The 27746-nt window shown below is 44.9% G+C and overlaps 1 protein-coding gene across 2 annotated transcripts in view; it reads left to right on the top strand.

Annotated features, from left to right (window-relative positions):
- Positions 1-15666: 15666 nt before the first annotated feature.
- The window catches only part of GNPDA1 (glucosamine-6-phosphate deaminase 1), a 42228-nt gene continuing 30148 nt past the window's right edge, over positions 15667-27746 (top strand). The window contains exon 1 of one of the 2 annotated variants that reach the window (XM_073620650.1): positions 15667-15794. The gene's annotated coding sequence lies outside the window, so the exon portion shown is untranslated. The remainder of the gene's footprint in view (positions 15795-27746) is intronic. The other variant, XM_073620652.1, reaches the window with a different exon arrangement.

Raw genomic sequence — 27746 nt, 5'->3', positions numbered from 1 at the left:
TGCCATACTCAGGACGAGTAGCAGAATGTATTTTGGGGTGTCATTTTGGCTATGTGCATGCTATGTGTTAGAAAGATCTTCTAAATTGACAACTTTGTGAGAAAAAAATAGGTTTTCATTTTCTTTCCACATTTTCCAAAAACTTGTGGAAAGAAATGACATGTTCAAAAGATTCATTATGCCTCATAGAATATACATTGGGTTGTTTTCTTTCCAAAATGGGGTCATTTTGTGGGTAATTCCATTGTCCTGGTGCTCCAGGGCCTTCAAAAATGTGACAGGTACTCAGGAAATGAAATGTGTAATTTATGCCTTTAGAACGCCTGATGGTGCTATATGGATGTTGGGCCTCTGTATGTGGTCAGGCTGTGGAAAAGTCTCACACATGGGGTATCGCCATACTCAGGACGAATAGCAGAATGTATTTTGGGGTGTCATTTTGGCTATGTACATGCTATGTGTTAGAAAGATCTTCTAAATTGACAACTTTGTGAGAAAAAAATAGGTTTTCATTTTCTTTCCACATTTTCCAAAAACTTGTGGAAAGAAATGACATGTTCAAAAGACTCAGTATGCCTCATAGAATATACATTGGGTTGTTTTCTTTCCAAAATGGGGTCATTTTGTGGGTAATTCCATTGTGCTGGTGCTCCAGGGCCTTAAAAAATGTGATAGGTACTCAGAAAATGAAATGTGTAATTATGCCTTTAGAACGCCTGATGGTGCTATATGAATGTTAAATTTCGACAAAATTTAATTTTTTTGGTTTCTTTTAAAAGAGAAAGTAGAGAATGTTGGGTTTTTTCAAAATATTTGCTCTTTTTTCGCTTATATCACAAAAAATAAAAAATGAAGTGGTGAATAAATACCACCAAAAGAAAGCTCTATTTGTGTGAACAAAATTATAAAAATTTCATTTGGGTACAGTGTAGCATGACTGAGTAATTGTCATTCAAAGTGAGAGAGCACTGAAAGCTGAAAATTGGTCTGGGAAGGAAGGGGGTGAAAGTGCCCAGTATTGAGGTGGTTAAGAGGGAATGTGATAGCGATCTTCAAATATCTCAATGGGGATCCCAGCATAGGAAATAAACTATTCAGTCATAGGGATTGTAAAAGGACACGGGGGCACACAATGAGAATGGAGGAGAAGCGGTTTAACCTTAAACTGTGTAGGGGTTCTTCACTGTTAGGTCAATAAGGATGTGGAACTTTCTTCCACAATTGGTAGTGGCTGCGGGGAGGATGGTTATTTTAAAAAGACTCTTAGATGTACATTTCAACCGCTTCCCGACCAGCCGCCGCAGTTGTACTGCAGCAGAATGGCACAGGCAGGCGAATCGCTGTTATTTTACATCGGGCGCGCGCCCCTTTGGCGGCTGCGGTGATCAGATTTGATCCAGAACCGATCAATTCCCAGGCCCAGGCCATTGAAATCTGGCCTGGACCTGGTGATCACTCCTGGCGAATGAGATCCTTTCCCTGCATGTGTAAACACAGAAGGGGAAGTGATGTCATCTCTCCTCATGTTGGTCTTTTCCATTCCAGACCGAGGAGAGAGAGCATCTCAGAGTAAGTGCACCAACACTACACTGACACCAGTTCACGTAGGTACACTTGCCACCCCCCCCATCACCCCCCCCCATCACCCCCCCCCAGTTAACCCCTTTACCCCTTGTCACTGTGTCAGATTTTTTTTTTGATCACTGTACTGGTGTCATTAGTGACACTAATCAGTGTTATGCCGCGTACACACGGTCGGACTTTCTATCCTACTTGGTCCGGCACACTTTCCGACAGACTTTGTCCGCCAGGTGCGCCGGACTTTAAAACGGACGGACTTGCCCACACACGACCGGACTTTCCGGCGGGCTAAGTCCGCCCGTCTTTCCGACGGACTTTCGCCGGAGTTACGGCGGACTTTCAGAATGAACGGACTTGCCCACACACGGACAAGTCCGTTCATTTTGAACGTGACTCAGGTGCGACGGGACTAGAAAAGGATGTCAATCTTGCCGCTTTTATCGGCGAGATTGACACCTTGCGAGCCCCGTTGCGGGGCATACCAGGCCCTTAGGTCTGGTATGGATTATAAAGGGAACCCCCTACGCCGAAAAAACGGCGTGGGGTCCCCCCTAAAATCCATACCAGACCCCGATCCGAGCACGCAGCCTGGCCGGTCAGGAAAGGGGGTGGGGACGAGCGAGCGCCCCCCCCCCTCCTGAACCGTACCAGGCCGCATGCCCTCAACATGGGGGGTGGGTGCTTTGGGGGAGGGGGGCGCCCTGCGGGGCCCCCCACCCCAAAGCACCTTGTCCCCATGTTGATGAGGACAAGGGCCTCTTCCCGACAACCCTGGCCGTTGGTTGTCGGGGTCTGCGGGCGGGGGCTTATCGGAATCTGGGAGCCCCCTTTAATAAGGGGGCCCCCAGATCCCGGCCCCCCACCCTATGTGAATGAGTATGGGGTACATGGTACCCCTACCCATTCACCTAGGGAAAAAGTGTAATAAAACACACTACACAGGTTTTTAAAATATTTTATTAAACAGCTCCGGGGGGGGAGATCTTCCTCCGGCTTCGGGGGTCTTCTTCCGGCTTCGGGGGTCCCTGCGCTTCATCTTCTCCCGGCGTCCGGTTGGTTCTTCTCCCGGTGTTCCAGTTCTTCGGCCGGCTCCTCTGCTGTCTTCAGGTAGCTCTCTTGCCAGCAGAGGTCCGGACTCCTGGGCTTCTGGGCTTCTTCTCTTCTCTTCTCCAGATGTTGACACGACGCTCTCTCCGGCTGGACTGCTCTCCGAGGGCTGCGTTGTGACTTATATAGGCGGAGACCCCGCCCCCTTTTGATGTCACAGTCCCTGGGCATGCTGGGACTGTGACGTTTTAGGGGGCGTGGTCACTGGGTGATGTTGACCACGCCCCCTAAAACGTCACAGTCCCAGCATGCCCAGGGACTGTGACGCTCGCTCGTCCCCACCCCCTTTCCTGACCGGCCAGGCTGCGTGCTCGGATCGGGGTCTGGTATTGATTTTAGGGGGGACCCCACGCCGTTTTTTCGGCGTAGGGGGTTCCCTTTATAATCCATACCAGACCTAAGGGCCTGGTATGACCCGCGCTCGCCGCAATAGGAAAATTTGTTTTTCCTATTGCAGCGAGCGCGAGATGCAATACCCTGCCCTCGTGTCGTATCTGGTCCGTCGGACCAGCATACACACGAGCGGGCTTTCCGTCGGACCAGCACACACACGAGCGGACTTTCCGCCCGAAACTGAGTCCGGCGGAAAGATTTAAAACTTTTTTCAAATCTAGGTCCGGCGGGCTTTTGGAAAAAAGTCCGCCGGAAAAGTCCGCCGGCGCCTACACACGGGCGGATTGTCCGGCACACTCTGGTCCGCCGGACCAAGTATGCCGGAAAGTCCGACCGTGTGTACGCGGCATTAGGGTAATTAGTGGTAGGCCCAGATAGGTCTAGGGACCCCCCTAATAAAGGTTTAACCCCTTGATCACCCCCTGTCACCAGTGATCACTGTATTAGTGTCACGGGTGACGCTGGTTAGCTAGATTTTTTTTTTTAAAGCGTCAGGGCACCCGCCGTATATTACCCAATAAAGGCTTAACCCCCTGATCAGCCGGCGGGTGAAATCAGTTAGGTTTTAGAGTCAGTCAGGGTCTGCGTCGCCCCAGGCAGCATCAGGTTAGTGCCAGTAGTGCTAACACCCACGCACGCACCATACACCTCCCTTAGTAGTATAGTGTCTAAACAGATCAATATCTGATCTGATCAGAACTATATTAGCATCCCCAGCAGTTTAGGGTTCCCAAAAACGCAGTGTTAGCGGGATCAGCCCAGATACCTGCTAGCATATAAACAAAAAAGTCAGTGCTACTACCCATACATCACATAGAATGCAGAGATCCCAGGTGCTCGATCCACAGTCGCTGGCTGAGTAGGTAAATGAGGAAAAGATGATCCGCACTCCGGTGATTGCTCTTAAGAAGTATAATATTTATTGACAAGCCACAGTGACCAAACGCAAATAAGAACAGTTGATGCGTTTCAGCCTATAAGGCCTTAGTCATAACCACCTACCTGCTAGTACCTGCGTTTAGCCCCTCCGCTTAGCCCAGCCCACCCAAGTGCAGTATCAATCAACCACTGTCACTTAAAAAACACAACACACATAACTGCAGCGTTTGCAGAGTCAAGCCTGATCCCTGCGAAAGCTAACAGTTTTTTTGGTAGCGTTTGATTTAGTCGCTGACAGTCAGGTCAGAGCCGGAGAACTGCCCAGACTACACAGGGAGCACTGGTAAGGTTGTGCGGGACTTGGTGTCACCCTTATTCAGGAAAGGGGTACCACTTGTATGTGGATAATTATTACACAAACGTGCCACTTTTTAGTCACTTGTTTGATCACCAAATTGGCGCATGTGGCACCGTGTGTTCTAATCGCCGGGGCTTACCCCAGTGGCTTGTAGATTCCCGTCTTAGGCTGGGGGAGAGAGCCTGCTTGAGATGTAATAATTTGCTCACTGTGAAGTGGAGGGATAATAAGAATGTTTTCGTTCTGTCCTCCCTTCACGCAGACATGACGGTCCAAATTCCCACGGCGACTGGTTTTGTGGAGAAACCCCTCCGTGTTCACGAATATAACCTTAATATGGGAGGGGTGGACCTCAACGACCAGTTGTTGGCGCCATACCTAATTGCCCGTAAGGCCAGACGCTGGTAAAAAAAAGTGTCTGTATACTTATTTCAATTGGCTCTGCTGAATGCTTATATGCTTCAGGACGAACTGGATCATCCTTCCTTAAATTCCAGGAAGAGATCATCACAGCTTTTCTGTTTCCACACAGTGCTGTGGCCCAACTTCCCAATCCAAATGCAGTAAGCCGGCTGCATGAGAGGCATTTTCCACATGTCCTCTCTGGTACCCCTATCCAAAGAAACACCGAAAGAAGATGTTGTGTCTGTAGAAAGCGCGGATATAGGTGTGACATCCGCTTTTATTGTCCCTCTTGTCCTGACCAACCTGGTCTTTGCATTGGTGACTGTTTTGAACGCTACCACACACTAGTTGAGTATTAGTGTAGGGTACAGCACTACACAGTCCTAGGCACATGTACACAGGGTCTCGAAAGATGTGATGGCCATTACATTTTGAGAGACCCTAATCTGCAACGTTCAGTTTACAGTTTTTTACAGTGAAAAAAGTGAAAAAAATAAAAAGACACACAAAAACACAAAAAAAAATAAAATAAATAAAAAATAAAAAATAGTTGTGGTTTTATTTTTCTTCTCTCTCTCTATTGTTCTCTCTCTTATGTTCGCTCTCTACTGTCCACTCTACTGTTCGCTCACTATTGTTCTATATCTATCTTTTTCTCTCTCTGTTTTATTTTTACTATGTTTTATTGTATTTGCTTTGCAGGTATGGTATGTTATACTGTAATGTTTGTTTTATTGTTAACCATCATTTGCTTAGCAGGTACGCCATTCAGCTGCAGCACGGGTTTATTTTTTCTGACAGCAACAGCGTTTGCTCCCACAATACATAAAGCCGTGACTCCAACGCTGTAGGAGGTGATTTCACCACCACAGTTAAAAAAAAAGAGCATATATGCCGAAGCATGGGGGCATGGTGGAGGAGTGATTTTCTCCTAACATTAGGGGTGGATTGCCCCCATGCTTCGGCATATATTTTTTAGGCACAGATTGCGTTAAAAAATGTTTTATTTTGACTATGTTTTATTGTATTTGCTTTGCAGGTATGATAAGTCTTACTGTTATACTGTAATGTTACTTTATTTTATTGTTAACCATCATTTGTTTAGCAGGTACGCCATTCAGCTGCAGCACTGATTTATTTATCTTGACAGCAACAGCGTTTGCTCCCACGATACATAAATCAGCGACTCCAGCACTGTAGGAGGTGTTTTCCCCACCACAGTTAAAATAAAATGAAGCATGGATGCCCATCATTAGAAGTGGGTGGATGAAGGGTGGTATTCTAATGGTGGGCATACCCACCGATCAATCACTTTTTTTCGTTCAGCCCACAGGCTGTATGAAAAAAAGAACATTACAATGTATGCCCAACAAGGACCAGCAACGTACTGGTATGTTGCTGGACTTTGAGTGGTTATACCAGAATGATCATCTTACTATCATTCTTTTCAGCCAACGGTCAGGTTTCATGTAATAGCAATCCTAGCGGCTAATTAGCCTCTTGACTGCTATTACAAGCAGTGGGAGGGAACACCCCCCCACAGTCTTCCATGGTTTTCTCTGGCTCTCCTGTCCCAACAGGGAACCTGAGAATGCAGCCGATGGTTCTGCCAGCTGACCATAGAGCTGATCGGAGACCAGAATGGCTCCAATCATCTCTATGGCCTAAGAAACCGGAAGCTACAAGCATTTCATGACTTAGGTTTCGCCGGATATAAACAGCGCCATTGGGAGATTGGGAAAGCATTTAATCACACCGATCTTGGTGTGGTCAGATGCTTTGAGGGCAGAGGAGAGATCTAGGGTCTAATAGACCCCAATTTTTTCAAAAAAAGAGTACCTGTCACTACTATTGCTATCATAGGGGATATTTACATTCCCTGAAATAACAATAAAAATTATTAAAAAAAAAATCAAAAATCAAAGGAACAGTTAAAAAATAAAACAAAATAAATAATTAAAAAAAAAAAAAAAAATCACCCCTGTCCCCCTGTGCTCGGTCTGGTGTCATATGTAAAAAGCAATCGCACCATGCATGTGAGGTATCACCGCGAAGGTCAGATCGAGGGCAGTAATATTAGCAGTAGACCCCCTCTGTAAATCTAAAGTGGTAACCTGTAAAGGTTTTTAAAGGCTTTTAAAAAATGTATGTAGTTTGTCGCCGCTGCACGTTTGTGCACAATTTTAAAGCATGTCGTGTTTGGTATCCATGTACTCGGCATAAGATCATCTTTTTTATTTCATCAAACATTTGGGCAATATAGTGTGGTTTAGTGCATTAACCACTTAAGGACCAGCCTCGTTTTGGATTTTAGGTGTTTACATGTTTAAAACAGGTTTTTCTGCTAGAAAATTACTTAGAACCCCCAAACATTATATATGGTTTTTCTTTTAACACCCTAGAGAATAAAATGGCGGTCATTGCAATACTTTTTTTTGCACTGTATTTGCGCAGCGGTCTTAAAAGCGCACTTTTTTTGGAAAAAATTCACTTTTTTGAATAAAAAAATAAGACAACAGTAAATGTGTGTTAAAATTGGGGTTGTGACCTGTCCACTTATTTTTGTATATATGCACCAACATGCCTCCATCCCATATTGTGCAAAAAAATTGGAGATAGAAAGCAGGACTTTGTGTGAGGCATGTTGGTGAATGGGTCCACATGACAAGAAATGTTGGGAGGGAATATCTGAGGTAGATCCTATATTGAGTGATGATACCCACAACATATATTACAAGAAAAATGATATATATTTTAATAAAAACAAATGAAAGACAAATTACAATGTAAAAAGAGTACATTTGAGCTACAATGAGGCATGTTAGCATACGTCAGTTTACAGACATAATTGGAATAGTAATTGTACATATACATGTCACAATGAGATGGTATATAATACAGTAGATAAAAGTATGCATCAATAGATGTTAACTCTACGCGTTTCTTGGCTTGGAACCAATCGTCAGGAGTCTGATGCAGTATAGCTACATTGAAGAAATGACTGTGTGTCAATAAAAGTGTGGAAAAATGGACACCAAAAAATGCAAATATGTTTTGATATACTCACAAAAAATGCATGGGTGGATGATATCCCATACATTGTGGTGCAATGTTGGCCCGGGTACACTGACTCTCCCCCGGGGTTGAGGCAGAGAGCACGCTCCATAAGACCATCGGCCCCGACCGACAAAATGGCCGGAGCACCTGCAAGGGCCACCAAGAGGGAAGGTGACGAGGCCCTGGGAATGGGAAACACACTGGGAATGAAAAAGGGGATATATGAGTGTCAGTGGCATAAGTGAGAGGTAAGTAGTGAAGGTGGAAAGAAGGACAGGGGATAGGACCCAAAGTGTGCATGGATGTGGAAATGTGAGAAACCCAAGACCAGGGGGAGGGGTGTGTGGGGCAGAAGGTGAATGTGCAAAGTGGGAAGGCAATGTAGGTGTCAGTGGAAGATTGTGAGAGTGTACAGGGGGAGTTACCTGTAGTGAGACTGCCGGGCCAGGTGACGTGCCCCAAGGAGACATGATGAGCGCTTGAGGTGCCCGGCCAATGACGGCCGTTTTAAAGCCGAGGGCTAGGGGCGCGCTCACGCCAACGTCATGAGCAGGCGTGATGACGTGAGGGGGGCGGGAAGCCAGAGACATCGTACGACCAGCCTCCCAACCCCGCAACGCCAAAGCCATGGATGGTGATTCACCAAAGAGGCTCCGCCTCTGGCAGCCAGAGGCGGGACCTGGGAGTCATGACGCCGATGCGTCGAGGCCAGGGCCAGGGCCCGCCCCCGTCAAGGTTATCTACTGTATTATATACCATCTCATTGTGACATGTATATGTACAATTACTATTCCAATTATGTCTGTAAACTGACGTATGCTAACATGCCTCATTGTAGCTCAAATGTACTCTTTTTACATTGTAATTTGTCTTTCATTTGTTTTTATTAAAATATATATCATTTTTCTTGTAATATATGTTGTGGGTATCATCACTCAATATAGGATCTACCTCAGATATTCCCTCCCAACATTTCTTGTCATGTGGACCCATTCACCAACATGCCTCACACAAAGTCCTGCTTTCTATCTCCAATTTTTAAGACAACAGTAAAGTTAGCCCAATTTTTTTTTATATTGTGAAATATAATGTTACGCCAAGTAAATTGATACCCAACATGTCACGCTTGAAAATTGCACCCGCTCGTGGAATGGCGTCAAACTTTTACCCTCAAAAATCTCCATAGGCGACGTTTAAAAAATTCTACAGGTTGCATATTTTGCGGTACAGAGGAGGTCTAGGGCTAGAATTATTGCTCTCGCTCTACCGCTGCGATACCTCACATGTGTGGTTTGACCACCATTTTCATATGCGGGCGCTACTCGCGTATGCGTTCGCTTCTGCGTGCGAGCTCGTCAGGACAGGGGGGTTTTAAAAATTTTTTAAACATTTTTATTATTTATTTTACAATATTTTATTTATTTTTACACTGTTTTAAAAAAAAATGGTGTCACTTTTATTCCTATTACAAGGAATGTAAACATCCCTTGTAATAGAAAAAAGCATGGCAGGACCTCTTAAATATGAGATCTGGGGTCAAAAAGACCTCAGATCTCATATTTACACTAAAATGCAATAAAAAAAAAAAAAAAATGTCATTTAGAAAAATGACATTTGAAAAAATGTGCCTTTAAGAGGCGTGGACGGAAGTGAAGTTTTGACGTCGCTTCCACCCAGCAGTGTCATGGAGACGAGTGAGCGCCATCTTGGCCTCACTCGTCTCCAGACAAACCACGGAGGAGGACGCGATCGCCTCCGCCGCTACCGACAGCTCCGGTAAGCGGCGGAGGGCACCGGATCGCGGCGGGAGGGGGGGGGCCCTCTCACGCCACCGATAAGAGTGATCTCGCGGCGAATCCGCTGCAGGGACCACTTTTATCTGACAGCCGGCCGCCGCATGAAAACGGGGATACCGGGGTTATGGCAGCTAGCTGCTGCCATAACAACGATATCCCCGTTCAAAGTTTGGACGTACATCGTCGTGCGGCGGTCTTGAAGTGGTTAAAATTTAAAAAAGTGTTTTTTTTCCAAAAAAAAAAGCGTTTGAAAAATCGCTGTGCAAATACTGTGAGAAAAAAAAAGTTGCAACACCCACCATTTTAATCTGTAGGGCCTTTGCTTTAAAAAAATATATAATGTTTGGGGGTTCAAAGTAATTTTCTAGCAAAAAAAAAATGTTTTCATTAAAACAAAAAGTGTCAGAAAGGGCTTTGTCTTGAAGTGGTTAGAAGGGCGGGTGATGTGTGACATAAGCTTCTAATGTTGTGCATAAAATGCCAAACCCCCCCAAATGACCCCTTTTTGGAAAGTAGACACCCCAAGCTATTTGCTGATAGGCGTGTTGAGTCCATAGAATATTTTATATTTTGCCACAAGTTTCGGGAAAATGACAAACTTTTTTTTTTTCTTTTTTTTTTTTTTTTTGGCACAAAGTTGTCACTAAATTAAATATTGTTCAAACATGCCATGGGCATATGTGGAATTACACCCCAAAATACATTCTGCTGGTGATGGTGATTTCACTTCCTCACTACCTATCACAGTTTCGGAGGCCCTGAAATGTAAAGATAACACAAAACCCCCCCAAATGACCCCATTTTGGAAAAAAGACACTTCAAGCTTTTTGCTGAGAGGCATTTTGAGTTCATGGAATATTTGATATTTTGCCAAAAGTTTCGGGAAAATTACAATTTTTTTTTTCTTTACACAAAGTTGTCACTAAATGATATATTGTTCAAACATGGCATGGTTTTGGCTCATTTGTGTGGATTTGTTCCCTAGGTGTCTGCCTTCATGTGCAAATGTGGAACTACCAATTTTGGACTTCTGCCTGATTTCTTGACTATGCTTCCATCTGACGATTCTGCTTTCCTCTGCCATACCATATGACCTCTGCTGGCCCGTGACTATTCTTCTGGATCTTGATTTTGTGCCTTTCTGTCAGATTTGTTGCTGACCCGGCCTGCCTAAACATACACCTCTACCCTCTGCCTAAGCTTCACTTCGGACTTTACAACAGTTTTACGCTATGTGGGCTCCCTTTTTCTCTTTCCATAATGGAATCTCGCCATAGCCAACAATAAAGACGGAGGTATCCCATACTGCTACACAGTGGCATATACTGTGGATGTGTGAGACCCCAAGAGGGGGTGGAGGATCTGGTGAGTGCAGTCACTATAGGAGCACGAATAAGGCACGCACAGAGTGTTTATTTGATAAGCCCACCAGAGTCAAAACGGATTCCTTTACTGGCACAACATCACTTTTATTGCATTATCAGTCACATGTTCACTTGTTTATTCACACCAGCACTTTGTATATTCATTTAATTGTTTGAACATATTGTATTTATGGTCATTTTAATTAATAATGATTTACTGCATTTAATTTATTTATTATATAAACAAGTGGTATATTACACATTGCACTTTATTTAGCGAGGCACACAGCCTGACACACATTTCACATAAGAGTTCCCACCTATTTTTTACTATTTTTTAATTTTAATTTTATTTTTATTTTTATTTCAATTATACTTTATCTCTATAATGAGCACATAGGCACAGTGCATCTGACATTTTTTTGGGTGTAGATACTCATCTAACAGACACTATTTAATTCATATTTTTTCTCCCCACCTATAACTCCTTCCTCCCTCTTTGGGGAGTAGAACACACCTGAACCCTATCAGGTTTAGAACAGCGCCATATCTACTCCTTTCTTTTTTCAGCGCTATACTCCACCTAGTGGAAGTAATTGGTAGAGGCAGCAGTTCTAGATAACATCTCCAGAGTAATATTCCACTGCGCGGGGACCCTTTTTTCTCCTTTATATGTGGAATTACACCTCAAAATACATTCTGCTGCTTCTCCTGAGTACGGGGATACCACATGCGTGAGACTTTTTTGGGAGCCTAGCCGCGTACAGGACCCCAAAAACCAATCACCGCCTTCAGGCTTTCTAAAGGCAAAAAATTGTGATTTTACTCCTCACTGCCTATCACAGTTTCAGAGGCCCTGAAATGTCCAGATAGCACAAAACCCCCCAAATGACCCCATTTTGGAAAGTAGACACCCCAAGGTATTTTCTAAGAGGCATGTTGAGTATTTTGCAGCTCTCATTTATTTTTGAAAAAGAAGAAAGAAATGAAAAATGTATTTTTGTTTTATTTTTTCAATTTTCAAAACTTTGTGACAAAAAGCGAGATCTGCAAAATACTAAACATGCCTCTCAGCAAATAGCTTGGGGTGTATACTTTCCAAAATGGGGTCATTTGGGGGGGGGGGGTTGTGCTTCTTGGGCATTTCATAGCCTCTGAAACTGTGATAGGCAGTGAGGAGTGAAATCAAAAATTTACGCCCTTAGAAATCCTGAAGGCGGTGATTGGTTTTGGGATCCTGTACAGTGGCGGCCCATCCATAGGGTCGCCGCCCCCCCCCCCCCCCCCCTTAGCTAGTCACAAAAAAAAGGTTCCTTAAAAAAAAAGAAAATGTCCCTTTAGAAAAAAAAAGTCCTTTAAGTGCACTGTGTATTGTGTTCGGGCACCGGACACAGTGCACTATGGAAGCGTCATGCCAATGCAATCCCGTGATTGCAAGCAAGACGCTTAATTTGCAGGGTTTTGAGAGGCTTTGAGGCGCACTGAACAGCGTCTCTACACTCTCATTGGTCATTCTCCTTCATATCTTTCTGTGGATTGGCACCGCCATAGGACATGGGTGGTGCTTTCCCCGGGCAGCAACGTCGCTTCTAGTTTCTGTGCCAGCGTGGAAATCAGCTCCCTGATCGTGAATGAATGAAGGAAGCATTGAGCAAGGTACTGTGATCTGAGCAGTGAGTGTGTTACCCTGTCAGTGTCTGTCCAGTGTCCACTATACAGCAGCACCTTGTACTGTGATCTGTGATCGGACTGCAGGTGGAGGGAGGAAGGGGGAGGGTGACCTGCTTCTTCTGTGCCGCGGGAATCAACCTTCAGTCATTCGCCCGAAAATGTGCTCATTACACATCATCTCCCGACTGTATACCACATGAGGGGTCCCAGCACTGTGTCCTGCTACAGCCATGGTTTACAGACAGTATATCCGCACCTTAACCAGGTCTTTTTATCTCTATCTATCTATCTATCTATCTATCTATCTATCTATCTATCTATCTATCTATCTATCTATCTAACTGTCTCTGTATGTTTCGGTCTGTCTTTCTATCTATCTATATCTACAGTATCTATCTGTATCTATTGATCTGTCTGTAGGCCCTATCATGGGCGAGTGACAGGGGGGTGAGGGCCGGGGGTTGGTTGGGGCTTTGTTTGCGCCCCCCCCCCAAAAAAAAATGGAGCACCAGCCGCCACTAGTCCTGTACGCAGTTAGACTGCCAAAAGGACCTACACGTGGTATCCCCACAAAAAGTTTGTCATTTTCCCGAAACTTGTGGCAAAATATAAAATATTCCATGGACTCAACATGCCTATCAGCAAATAGCTTGGGGTGTCCACTTTCCAAAAAGGGGTCATTTGGGGGGTTTTGAACTGTCCTGGCATTTTATGCACAACATTTAGAAGCTTATGTCACACATCACCCACTCTTCTAACCTAACTTTGTGTAATTTTTTTTTTTTTTTTAGTCATTTTTCAATCACTTGTGACAAAAAAATAAAATGTTCAATGGGCTCAACATCCCTCTCAGCAATTTCCTTGGGGTGTCTACTTTCCAAAATGGGGTCATGGGGGGGTGGGTACTGCCCTGCCATTTTAGCACCTCAAGAAATGACATAGGCAATCATAAACTAAAAGCTGCGTAAATTCCAGAAAATGTACCCTAGTTTGTAGACGCCATAACTTTTGCGCAAACCAATAATTTTTTTCAAAATTTTCGGTCTTTTTACGTTTATATCCCAAAAAAAAAAAAAAAAAAGCAGAGGCAATCAAATACCATCAAAAGAAAGCTCTATTTGTGGGGACAAAAAGGATGCAAATTTTGTTTGGGTACAGCATTGCATGACTGCACAATTACCAGTTAAAGCAGTGCCAAATTGTAAAAAGTGCTCTGGTCATTGAGCAGCCAAATCCTCCAGGGCTGAAATTGTTAAAGAACACAACATACAGGGATATGGGAAATAATTACAGACACTGATACACATAAACCTACACAGGTGGAACTGGACGGAAAACTGTCTTATTTCAGACTTACCAACTATGTAACTGTGGTTACCATCAGGTTATATATATATATATATATTATATATATACACATACAAAAGTACTGTCATCCTGTCATTTCTATTACAATGGATGTGTACATTCCTTGTAATAAAAAGTAAAATAAAGGGACAGTGTAAACATAAAAGAAATAATAATAAAAAATAATGTAAAGCGCCCCCATCGCTCCCTGCTTGCGTGCTGAAGCGAACGCATATGTAAACAGTATTCACACCACACATGTGAGGTATCGCCACGAATGTTAGTGCAAGAGCAATAATTCTAGGTAGGGAACCTCCTCTGTAATTCTAAACAGGTAACCTGTAAAGGCGTTTAAAGCGTCACCTATGGAGATTTTTAAGTACCGTAGTTTGTCGCAATTCCACGAGCGTGCACATTTTTAAAGCGTGACATGTTCTATGTATCTATTTACATCTTTCACATTATACAAAAAACTGGGGTAAATATTGTGGGTTGTTTTTAAATCATTACCGATTGCTGACCGCCCGTAGCTGTACGGCGGGCGCTTTAAGGAGTATAGGGCGCAGCGTGATATAGGAGCCCATGCGCCTTGTCGGCAGCTTCTCAGGAGCTACCCGTGGTTGCTCCTGAGAAGGGGAGAAAGGAGATCTGTCAATGTAAACAGACAGATCTCAGGATCTCCGTTCTGTCAGGGGTGAGTAGAGCGAACTGATGTTCCTACTGCTTAGGAACAACGATCGCTCTCCTCCCCGAGGCAGTCTCATCCCCCCACAGTTAGAATCACTCCCAAGGACACACATTTAACCCCTTGATTGCCCCCTAGCGTTATGTCAAATGTCAATGGTCCCAAAATAGTGTGAAAAGTTTCCAATCTGTCCGCTGCAATGTCGCAGTCCCAATAAAAATAGCAGATTGCCGACCATTACTAGTAAAAAAAAAAAAATGCCATAAATCTATCCTTTTGTGCAAACCAATCAATATACGCTTATTGCGATTTTTTTTTTTTACCAAAAATACGTAGAAGAATTAATATCGGCCTAAACTGATGAAAAAATTTGGTTTTTTTTATATATTTTTTGGGGATATTTATTATAGCAAAAAGTAAAAAATATTGTTTTTTTTTTTTTTCAAAATAGTCGTCCTTTTTCTGTTTATAGTGCAAAAAATTAAAAACGCAGGAGGTGATCAAATACCACCAAAAGAAAATTTTAACATTTTGTGGGAAAAAAAGGATGTCAATATTGTTTGGGTACAGCATTGAACGACCGCACAATTGTCAGTTAAAGCGACGTGGTGCCATATCGCAAAGAATGGCCTGGTCAAGAAGGGGGTAAATCCTTCCAGGGCTGAAGTGGTTAAAGTGTTCATTTTATTAAAAAAAAAAAAAATGCGTTTGCCAAACCACTGCGCAAATACCGTGTGGCATAAAAAATTGCAATGATTGCCATTTTATTCCCTAGGGTCTCTGCTAATAAAAGAATGTATAATGTTTGGGGGTTATACGTAATTTTCTAGCAAAAAATACTGATTTGAAAGGCCTGGTTCAAGTGGTTAAGCTATTAATAGGCAAAAATGTTAACGTGTGCGAAAAATTTTAAAAAATTGCTCTAGAAGGGCTTTCTTGGTCAATCTTAAGTCTTGACTTCTATGATGCAAGGTTCTGAGAGCAGTTACAATGTACCTCTGGTGTGTGTGCAGGGTTTGTGTGAGACCATTCATAGTCCTGCTGACTCAGCTGCCTGCTCACGTGGTCTGAAGTCATATGACTCATTGCTAGCAGACACATCCTTCCTGATCTGATCTACTGCAAAACAAGAGGACTTCTACAGAGATCAGGTGAGTGGTGGAGGCAGAGCTGGGAGCTGTACTCAGGGGTCTGAGAACTATAGGATTACTCCTAGGTGTTAGTTCATGCATTTTGCTGTCAGGGCTCAGCTTCTCTATCATCCACTACCTTGGAATCAGCATTCATTGTTACTTAGCAAAGGTAATAGGAAGTGATCATAGCAAGGGGCAACAGGAACAATCAAATCACCAGTGCGATTACTATGGCAGCTGGCAAGATAGTTATGTAGTACTTTTAGGTACATTCCCACACCTGGAAGACTGCTTTGTTGTCAGTGTGGTAATAGTTATGTCTTTTATTTACTTATTTTGTCAATATAGACAGCTTGGGATCTAAATCATTGATGTTTGGTATCACAGAGGCTTTGTACTGAAGAAATTCTCTCCCTCATAATGTTTAACTCCTTGCTAACCACTTGTGTGCCAGGGGAATTTTTAGATTTGGTAACATCTGCATTTTTATTTTAACAAACCCCCAAGCACATATATTTTCTGAAAGCAAAGACCCTGGAGAACAAAATGGTTGCATTTTTTTTTTTTTTTTTTTTTTTTTTTATGTCGCACGATATTGGAGCAACTGTTTATCGAACACATATTTTCATTAACAAAATACACTAAAATGGGTTTAAGTGCACAAAGACACAATACCAATACTTTTTTTACTTGACACAACCCTATCTTTTATATTTCACCAAAAAAAAAAAAAAAAGATACCCAGCATGTCAAGTTTTTAAGTTGTGCGTTCCTGTGAGATGACAAAAAACGATGGTGTCCAAAAAATCTTCAAACACAATGCTTCCCCCTTTTTTTTTTTTTTTTAATTTAAAATATAACAAACATGTTATACTTACCTGCTCTGTGCAGTCATATTGCACAGAGTGGCCCCGATCCTCCTCTTCTGGGGTCCCCAGCGGTGATCTTGGCTCCTCCTCTTCTTTGTATGTCCACCATAGCCAGCCGCTTGCTATAGGGAGAAACGTGGTCTCCGCGATGCCGACCTGTGTGTGTATTAAGGATGAGCTCCGATGTTGTTCGCAGAGCCCATGTGCAGAGCCCGCCAGGAAGTCGGCGCTGCGCTAATTACAGGCAGTGAGACATTTCCCGATCTCTGCAGCCGCGCATCGGGACAATGTCTCACTGCCTGTGATTAGTGCAGTGCCGACTTCCTGGGGGACATCACCCCCCCCCCCTTTCGCAGCTCTCTCATTCCACCAGGAGCCCCGAGCAACCAGCAGGCGCACCAAACAGAGCCAGGATCGGCTCTGATCGGCTATTCGTTTGACATGACATCACTTCCGGTTCACTCTGAAACTATCAGCGCCAGTTATTGAAAATCAAAAGCATTCAAAAACACAGATCTTGGTGTTTTGAATGCTTTTAAGTCTTCTAGACTCCATAAAAAGTACCTATTGCTGTCACAAAGTTTACATTCCTTGTGACAGCAATAAAAGTGATTAAAAAAAATAAATAAAAAATTAAGAGAACAGTGTAAAAGTAAAGTGCCCCCGTCCTTCTGCACGCACACAAACAGCGCTTGCCCCACGCATGTGAGGTATCACCGCGAACATCAGATTATGGGCAGTAATTCTAGCACCAGACCTCCTCTGTAAATCTAGGTGGTAAGTATAATGTTTGGTAGGGGTGGGTGCAACAGATCAAAAAACTCATGGTTCGGATCGATTCCTCGGATCAGAGTTATGGATCGGATCATTTTTTGGATCAGCAAAAAAAAATCTCCCCACTGTAATATCCACTATCTCCTCCACTGCTGTAATATCCACAATCTCCCCCACTGCTGTAATATCCACGTCATCTCCCCTGCTGTAATGGACATCTCCACTCACTGTAATATCCACAATCTCTCCCACTGTAATGGACATCTCCCCCACTCACTCTAATATCCACAGACATCTCCCCCACTCTAATATCCACAGACATCTCCCCCACTTTAATATCCACAGACATCTCCCCACTGTATACAGTATAGGAAGACTAGTGTTTAGTCTTACCTTACCAGAATAGAAGCCGGTGTAGCAACATATTCGGCGACCCATCGCCGTTCCGTCGTTCCGTCGCCACCATCTTGCTACACCCCACACTCATCCACACTAAGGATACACTAAGAAGGGGGAAAGCGGACATGTTGTTACACCCACCGGAGTTTTGCATTTTACGCGTATTTATAACAGTAAAGTCAGTTTATATAGTGAAATACAGTACTTAGAACTCTGACTGCTTAGATGTTGAATTTTAAAAGCAGCGAACTTCTGTCAGATTAGAAAACCTGTGAGATGAGCAGGGCTGACGCTGCTTTTAAAATTTAAGTTTAAGTAGTCAGACGGAGTTGTAAGTCCTGTATTTCACTATATAAACTGACTTTACTATTATAAATACATGTAAAATGCAAAACTCCGGTGGGTGTAACAACATGTCCGCTTTCCCCCTTCTTAGTGTATCCTTGCTGTGGACAAGTGAGAGGTGTAGCGAGATGGCGGTGACGGGACGTCACTTCTGTAGCAAACTGCGATGGGTCGCCGAATATGTCGTTACACTGGCCAGAGGGGTGATGACGTCAGGGCACAGCTCACCGTCGCCGCCGGGTGTACCAAGATGGCCGCCGCTCCGGAGCTAGGCCGAAGCCGCGGCTTTCCTAAGGCCGAGGCAGCAGATCGCGTGTTGTACCGATCCAAACAGGTTGAGCCGTTCGGATCACGAATCGGTGAGGATCCGTTGCACCACTAATGTTTGAGGATTCTAAGTAATCTTCTAGCAAAAAATACTAATTGTTATATGTGAACAAAAAGTGCCAGAAAACAGCTGTTTTCAAGTGGTTAAGGTGAAAAATCTTGTGTGTTGCAGGTCCCCCCCCCTTTTTTTTTTTGCCTGAGTCAATCTGATCCAGTGACGTGCACGAGAGCGGCAGCTCCTGCTGCTGTCTTCCTCCTCATTGGACAGATCGATAGCAGTGGAAGCAATTGACTCCCGCTGTTGTCAGTCAAAAGCTGTGATGCAGGGGGTGGGGCGGAGTCTTACTGTCTGTGTCAATGGACGCAGCAGCAGCTTGGAAGCGAGCACGCACGAATGCCCCCATGGAAAGCAGCTTTCCGTGGGGGCACCTGCCGAAGAGGAGGGGCCTGAAGCGCCAGAGGGGGGAGGAGGAGAGGATCGGAGCTGCTCTGTGCAAAACCATTGCACAGAGCAGGTAAGGATAGACATGTTTGTTAAAAACAAAAACCCGGTGCTTTAGTAACACTTTAACTGTGAATGATAACCTTAGAAATATTAATGTCACTGTGACATTCATTGAGAGCTCACATGAGTGGCTCAATTGCTTACGTACACATGCGTGCCCTATCTGTGTGATTTGCATTTGGATGTGTGCATGGGGTAACGGTTTCTTTTTTTCCCTTTTTTGAACTTTATCAAAATCCTCGCTGCTTCCTTGTTCATTAGTTGCAGAGGAAATCAGTTTCTTGGATCACTTTTTATAGCAGCTTTACCCACTGCCTACCAGGGAAATTTTATAAATCTACCTTGGAAGACAATTGGTTAAAGTGTAACTGAAGCCAAACTTTTTTTTAGTTTTGGATAGAGTGGAAAGGGATTAGAACATGGTCAGTTTTTATTGCTGTCTGGCCCCCATTAGGGAGAGTCATCCTATCTATTTGTCCTGTTTACTGTTCTCACCAAAAGAAAATAAATCCCAAATTTTGGGTTGTCGGAACAGGAATACCAGAAATACTATACTAGTTCTGGTGATAGTCAGTTGTAGTGCTGGTAGATTTTTTTAATCTACCGCTGATAGGTTAATCTTGTGGGTTACTTGTTAGAGGAAGTTAGATTTGCCTCTGTTCCAGCTTGGCTGAGTTGCGTGAAGTTCCACACTGTGCTGATGGGTGTCGTTGTCACCATCGGCAGGTGTTGGAAAAGCAACGTGTTGAAGCGTATGAGTGCTCCTCTGTCCCGGGGACAACTTGGTGGAGGTGGTCCTCCAAGTTGCATTCTGGGAGAGGGTATTTATGGGACAGACGCCATGTTTAGGGGTTCGTTTTCAGCCGCCTGCTGGCCCTCCTGGCCGACAGGTATGCGTTAAGAGTACCACCTCGTGGTCCTCTGTTCTGGAGGCTCGCGTTGCTGCGGCGTGTGGGTGGGCCCAGAAGCCTGTCTGGGGCCTACCACAGCAGCAGAGGAACGGTCCTGAGCTGTCTATCTTGAGTGAAGAAGCTGGACAACCGAGAAGATCCCAGGGGAGGACCCATCATGGAAGGATCATGCAGAGTGCTGGTCTGGAGAGGGGCCTGGTGACTCGGTTGGAGGACATATCCTGAAGTAATCTTACTGCATAGTACTGCCGGGCTGGCTTAAAGGTTCAAGTACTGTGTCTGACGTTCATTTCAAACCGATACATCCTGTGGCAGAGGATAGTACGGGTTTTATTTCAAACAAGTCTGTGGCAGAGACTTTTGTTCGTGCTACGTACTGGCTGCTACACAAGTGAGAGAGGTCTATCCAGGCGGGCAAAGATTGAATCCCACAAGGGGAGCACATTCAACTACAAGTGTTCAATTCCAGAGAATGTTCCAAAGAATACTAAGGAAAGGTATTTGAGCTTCCCTGCAACTTTCCTTCTGCCTCTTTGCTGCTACTTCCTTTATTATTTGTTCATTAAAGCATTGAAAAATATACTCAAGTGTTAGTGTCTACACCGTCCAGAGGTAAACTCAACGGGACCCTAGACCCGGTGCCGGTGAAACAGAGGTATCGAGAGTGAAGGTAACAAGCCCGCTTTAAACCAGCAGCTCCACCGAGAGTTAGGCTCCATTCACACTAGCGCGTTTTTTGATGCATTTTGCATTTTGCAGAAATGCACGGGAATTTTTTAACATGGGTTCCTATGGAACATGTTCACATCAATGCGTTTTTGTTTCTCTGCATTTTTGGAAAGGGTCAGGGACTTTTTTTCATGCAAAATGCAGCGTTTTGCATGTAATAGAATTCAATGGACAAGCATCAAAAACGCAAGTGCAGCGTTTTTGCAGCGTTTTTGCAGCGTTTTTGCCGTTTTTTTTTTTTTTTTTTTTTTTAAGACTGTAAAAAAAAACTGTAAAAAAAAAACGCAAAACGCAAAAACGCCGCAAAAACGCTGCTCAAAAACGTGGCAAGCATGAAAAAAAAACCTCCAAAAACGCTCAAAAGCAACATGCATAGGTGTGAATCGAGCCTTAGTGCTACACAGTGATTTTCTGTTTTGGCCATGGAACAAGTGAAACCTTACAAATGGGCAAAAAAACCCAAAACTGACAGGCCTTACAACCCTCGCTTATTCCATCCAAAATGAACAAAGTGCTATTTTAGGTGGAAGCAATTTCTTGATTCGTTAAAAACAGGCTTTTGGTAGGCAAAGTTGTATTCAATGCTACATTTTTTTTTTTTTTTTTTTTTTGTACATACCTATGTTGCTTAAAAAGTATTAACCATTCCCACTACACAATTGGCTGGATATTTGATTAAAAACTTCAACAAAAATACAGCCACTGACTGTTTCCATGTCACAAAGCACCGCTTATCCAAACTTCTGGGTAGGGGAGCGTGCACCCCGAGTACTAAGCATGCAGTTCAGAAGGGGGGGGGGGGGGATGGGATCTCCAGCTGATTGGCATCCTCAGCTCTGTTCCTGTGTGCTGTGTGAAGGGGGGTGTGTGCCTTTCCTCCAATCGTCTCGCAGAGTTCTCCTCACTGACCTCTGTAGAGTGTGACTTCAGCTATCCACCCACTTTTTTTTTTTTTTTTTTTTTTTTTTTCTTAAAGCGGAGTTCCACCCAAAAATGGAACTTCCGCTTTAAGGGAGGTGACCCCTTGACATGCCACATTTGGCATGTCATTTTTTTGGGGGGGGGGGGGGGGGACAGGGACACTCTTTTTAGAGGGTCCCAGCTCCCACTTCCTCCCGGCGCACTGTGGCACCGGAAGGGAGATCACCTCTCCCCCCTCCCTCTTGGCAATTGCCTGGCCAGTCGTGCCGCACGCATGCGCAGTGGGTGCCCGACTGCGAAGCCACAGCTGTGCGCCCACAGTTACAATGCCGGCGCCACAGAGAGGAGGGGGAGATGAACAGAGCTTCGTTTCCCCGCATCGCTAGACCATGGGACAGGTAAGTGTCCGATTATTAAAAGTCAGCAGCTGCAGTATTTGTAGCTGCTGATTTTTTTTTTTTTTTTTTTTTTTTTTTTTAGCAGAACTCCGCTTTAACTCGGCTTTATAAATTCAGCACTTTGGATGTAGAAAAAAGAAGACTGCAGATAGACAGATACAACTTATGTAGGAGGATCGGTTTCATCTCTGTATCACCTGAGGCCAGTCACTTCACTGGGTATATGTAAGCATTTACAAACACTTTAATTGAAAGCAAGATGTACCTACGGATTATACATTTTAGACATTACAGGAATATATTAGGATTGTCCCGATACCACTTTTTTAAGACCGAGAACAAGTACCGATACTTTTTTTCACGTACTCACCGATAACCGATACTTTTTTTTTAATGTCACGCGACATATTTTTTTTTTTTTTTTTTAGGGGGGGAGGGGGTGGATGGTGTCTGTGTGTTTTTTTTTTTTTTTTTTTTTTTTTTTATTTAAATTTTTATTATTTTTTACAATATTTTTTTTTTTATTATTATTATTTATTGCAATACTTTTTTTTTTTTTTTTTTAATCAGCCCTGTTGGGGGGCTTTGTGAGATATCAGGGGTCTTAATAGACACCTGAAATCTTCCCCTTGAGACCGAGGCTAGAGATTCCCCAGTCCCTTTCTCTGTAGCCTCAGCTGCACTGAAAATAAATGGAGAGAAGACCGCGGCTCCTCTCCATTCATAAACTGAGACATTATAATCCACAGGAGGTTACAATGTTTCAGTTATGTGAATGGACAGAGTCAGTGATTACTGACTTTGTTCCTACATCAAAGGAAGGAGGATGACATGGAGAGGGACAGCAGCAGAACGGCGGGGGACACGGAGGAAGAAAGGTGGGGGACAGCAGAATGGAGGGGGACATGGAGGAAGAAAGGAGGGGGACAGCAGAACGGAGGGGGACACGGAGGAAGAAAGGAGGGGGACAGCAGAACGGAGGGGGAGATGGAGGAAGAAAGGAGGGGGACAGCAGAACGGAGGGGGACATGGAGGAAGAAAGGAGGGGGACAGCAGAACGGAGGGGGACATGGAGGGGGACAGCAGAACGGAGGGGGGACACGGAGGAAGAAAGGAGGGGGACAGCAGAACGGAGGGGGAGATGGAGGAAGAAAGGAGGAGGGCAGCAGAACAGAGGGGGACACGGAGGAAGAAAGGAGGGGGACAGCAGAACGGAGGGGGACATGGAGGGGGACAGCAGAACGGAGGGGGGACACGGAGGAAGAAAGGAGGGGGACAGCAGAACGGAGGGGGAGATGGAGGAAGAAAGGAGGAGGGCAGCAGAACAGAGGGGGACAGCAGAATGGAGGGGGACATGGAGGAAGAAAGGAGGGGGACAGCAGAACGGAGGGGGACACGGAGGAAGAAAGGAGGGGGACAGCAGAACGGAGGGGGCATGGAAGGGGACTGGAGGAGGATGCGGTGATTGTGTGTGGGGGAGTTACAAGCACAGATCACTGCTGTATAGATTTCACTAAAGCAGCTGAAGGGGGGGGGGGGAGAAGCTTGTAACTCCCCCACTCGCCGATCATTGCTGACTGTCCAGGTATCGGGAGCATTTGCCCGAGTATTCGGCAAATGCTCGGTATCGGTGCCGATACCGATACTAGTATCGGTATCGAGACAACCCTAGAATATATACAACTTATTTGATTGAAATGTTTTGGACTAGATACACTTTAAATATCCATTTCATGTGTCAAAAATAACATATGCTTTCCAGATGCTACGGAATGCTATTACCTTCCTACCTTGAAGGCTACCCATGCAATGCTAAAGAGAAGTGGGATTGTAATGTGGGCCCGTTGGATGAGGAGCTTTGGCATAATGTCCTTGACTCTGTCCTACACGGCTCCCTCAACACTGCCCAGAGGCTTTACCTACTTTTTATTGTGCTACACCCCTTTGAAACTGCACAGCATGGTTATCCTACAGACCTCTCTTTGTGCTAGGTGTGCCTCTGCGTCTGGGGACCTTATGCATCTACTGAGGAGATGTCCCAAGTTACATCGGTATTGGGTGGCAGTGGCTAATACAATAAACTCTGCATTCCATATTATAGTACCCCCTTGAACCCTCCAGGTGTATTTTGGGCATCCTGGATGACCTCCAGTTAACGGAATTCCAGCTGATAGCAGTCAACAGAGCCCTATTCCAGGCCCGTAGACTCATTCTGCAACTGTGGAAATTGGACAGAGCCCATACCCACAAGGAGTGCGTGAGCAATATAGGTTATACCCTCAAACTGGAAAAAAAAAAATTTCCAGCAGTGAGGGAGCCCCAGCAAGTTTGATCGGATATGGGGTGATTGGTTGGCAGTCCGGGGCCTAGCTCTAACTGAATTGGTACTGAACAGGATCTTGGGCTAATTTGCCTTTGAGTGTATTGTATAAGTAGTCTATACCCTTTTCCATGAGGCCCTCTGTATTTTCTATGCTCAGTTTATAGATCCACTTACTGTACAGGATTGCTCTCTGAAGGCATTTGTTATAATGTAGTGTGTACTGTTTTTGCTTGGCCTGGAATCCTAGTGATGGTAATATTCATTTTTCTGGTTGTATTTGTTATTTATATTTGTTTCAACTCAATAAAAACTGTTACTAATTAAAAAAGAAAAAAACATATGCATCTTAGTTAAATGACCTTGATAACATTTTACTATTGCTGGAAAATAAGTGGCAGAATATTATTGGATGCTGTGAATCGTTGGGATGCCTCTTAAAGCGGAGCTCCAGGTGCTTTCAGAAAAAAATAAGTCAGCAGCTACAAATACTGTAGCTGCTGACTTTTAATATTAAGACACACACCTGTCCACGAATCCTGTGGTGTCTTTATCCGAGCTGATTTGGGGATTTTTCTATCGCCCTTTGTGAAAAGAGCTGGTTGGAAAATTGTACGTGGACAGCCGATGGGGCTGGCTTTTAGAATACAATAGCCACATTGGGTCATAGGATGGGGAAGTTGTTAGATTTCTTCTGTTCAGTCTGCGAGCTGAATAATAGAAATCTATACATTTATGGCCAGCTTTAGTCTTTTTATGACAGAATGAAAATATTTCTATGCATATACCCCAAAGATAACCACAGGCTTAGTACATTGGTTGGATCGTATGACCGATGTGGTCTTAAAATGCACTTTCCTGACAGACTCCATGGCAGCCTACGTGTGGGTTAACCCCGCCTCCTCTCCAATGCTATAGGACCCCATTCCCATAAATGAGTGCTCACCACTAGCTACTGCGTTCCTTTTTTGTCCTCCTCTATGGACCTACACATGCTGTTCGCATCAAGATTGATTGAATCCAAGATTGGCATACCTGTGCGGTGCAGCTCAAAAAGCCCAGCTATGAGCGGGCGAGTAGCTTAAAGAGGCTTGAATGTTCCCCCTTGGTGGATGGGTGGTCGCCTCTGTATGCCCGGCGGACAGTTCTCATCAACGGCTGGCAAGGTCTGTGGCTGTTTTTCTCATACTCCATGGCAGTATTTCTATGTGTTGTCTGTATTTTCCCTGGTGGTCCAGTGTGTCCTATCCCCCTCATGGCGGCTGGTTCGCGTGCGTTCCAGCCCGCCACGGCACTTCCGGGTTGCGGCAGTCTCCGCCGCTGGCACCTGCGCTGTAGCCACCCTGAGAGCGAGGTTTGGCTCGCGCATGCGCAGTACGGCGGCTCGTTCGTCGTCCGCGCAGGCGCCGTACGGCGGTTCCCCTTTGCGCGTGCGCAGTAGGGGATAATGATGTCACGGGCGGGGAATTTAAATTCCGCCCTCCTGTCCTGTTGAGTTGGGATCTCCCTTGGTAGGGAAAGGAGGAGCGGATCCCTGCTGGTCTCCAGGTGAGTGGTGGAAACCTCTGCAAAAAAAAAAAAGAGAGCAAAATAATGGAAAATGTTCTTTTATCATTATATATGTTTATCTAAATATATATACTTATGCGGCTGGAAGTTGTTTTTCCTTTGCCTTGAATATACATTGGTACATGCTTTGTGCATATTAAAAAAAAAAAAAAAAATGAGGCAAGCAGAGTTTTTTCTTTTCTCTAAAACCTTTTCATATTTGACGCCTAGGTTTTCTTAGACCATTATCCCTGCAGACTATTAAAGTGACATTTCGTGTCCCTGGTTATGGACAATTCACCGCCTTTAAGTGGCCAGCCCTCACGCACAAGGTATGTGCTCGTGAGGGGAGGGGATGAGATTTATGCACATTATTGTCGTGCTGATACCATGTTCTGCCTTTCTTCTCTCCCCTTCCCCTATTTTTTCTCTTCCCAGCCCTTCTAGGTCAGACCCGCTAAATGCGGTCCAGAATGCCAATGACCTTGCCAAGCCACAATACAATTCATCTTCATCCAGACGAGACTCACAGTCCGGATCCCACCAGAGGAGACGCTCTCGTTCCTCCTCAAGACACCGCTCCCACCGCCATGACAGCCGCTCAGACCACAGAGCCTGCTGGGGATGTAGGACACGAGTTCCGGAGGGCAAGTCCTTATGTGACCGTTGTTTTGCCCGTGCGGTTGGGGAAAAAGAGACGGAAAACCAGCGTTTAGAGTCTCTTGTGAAACGAGTGGTACAGCAATCCCTAATGGAGAGGGAAGCACCTCGCACATTGAGCCAGTCTACCACCGCGTCTGGCCCGCCGGCGGAAGAGGCCCGCGATGATCCGGGTACTTCGCAGCCCTATATTACCTCTCCTGACTCCTCAGAGGATGAGTCTATTAATGAGGAGGTCATTGGAGGGTTCGACTTCGCGATGGTTTCCCCTTTAATCAAAGCAATCAAGGAAGCCTTGAAGTGGGAAGACCCTTCCACTCCCCCAGCCAAGCAGAAAAAATTCTTCAAGCACCTGGGGAGAGAACGCGCAAACTTTCCGCTCCTTCCAGAGCTAAAGGAAATCATTGAGGAAGAATGGAGTAAAACAGAGAAAAAATCCTCCATGTCTAATAAAACCTCCAGATTGTACCCCTTCAAGTCAGAAGAAGTAAAGAATTTGGAGAATACTCCCTTTGTGGACGCAGCTCTTATGCGTCTGGCCAAACATGTGACTCTTCCTCTAGAAGACGCAGTATCTTTTAAAGATGGGCTCGAGAGGAAGATAGACCTAGATCTAAAAAGAATCTATGGGCTCGCGGGTATGGCCTGTAAACCAGCCCTGGCATTAGCGGCCATGTCTAAGGCCATGGAGGCCTGGACGGAGAACGTGGAAGCCTTCCTTAAAGGCGTGTCAGAAGAACTGGCTGGAAGTTCAGCAGCCGCAGAGCTGAAGCTTGCAGCGGTTTTCCTGGGGGAGGCGTCCATTGACCTGATCCGCCTTCTGGCTCGTATTATGCTGTCCTCAGTTACGGCCAAGAGAGCCCTCTGGTTGCGTCCCTGGCTTGCGGACCCTGGTTCTAAGCAAGCGTGGTGTAAAATCCCGTTTGAGGGGTCCTCACTGTTTGGCAATAAGCTTGACGATGCCATTACGCGAGCCACAGGTGGCAAATCGGGTTTTCTTCCCCAGGACAGGCGCATGCTGGGTCGAAAGAAGCCCCAGTTCAGAAGACGAAGTCCGGAGCGCTCCAGGGAAGCACGCTCCTACAAGCCTGGCCGGGACTTTAGGAAGAATTGGAGCAGAGGGCAGTCATCCTTCCGCAAACCCGTTAAAAATCAAACGTCCAGTGCTCGTGATCAGGCTAAATCTTTTTGAGGTTACGCCCGCCCAGGCGGGCCGGGTGGGGGCTCGTCTGCTCCTCTTCCGGCACGTCTGGGTGGCCTCGAT

The sequence above is a fragment of the Aquarana catesbeiana genome, linkage group LG03 (assembly GCF_042186555.1).
Source record: "Aquarana catesbeiana isolate 2022-GZ linkage group LG03, ASM4218655v1, whole genome shotgun sequence".
In the NCBI taxonomy this organism is placed as follows: domain Eukaryota; kingdom Metazoa; phylum Chordata; class Amphibia; order Anura; family Ranidae; genus Aquarana; species Aquarana catesbeiana.
Note: the sequence above shows the minus strand (reverse complement) of the source record. Positions and strands in the feature narration are given on the sequence as shown.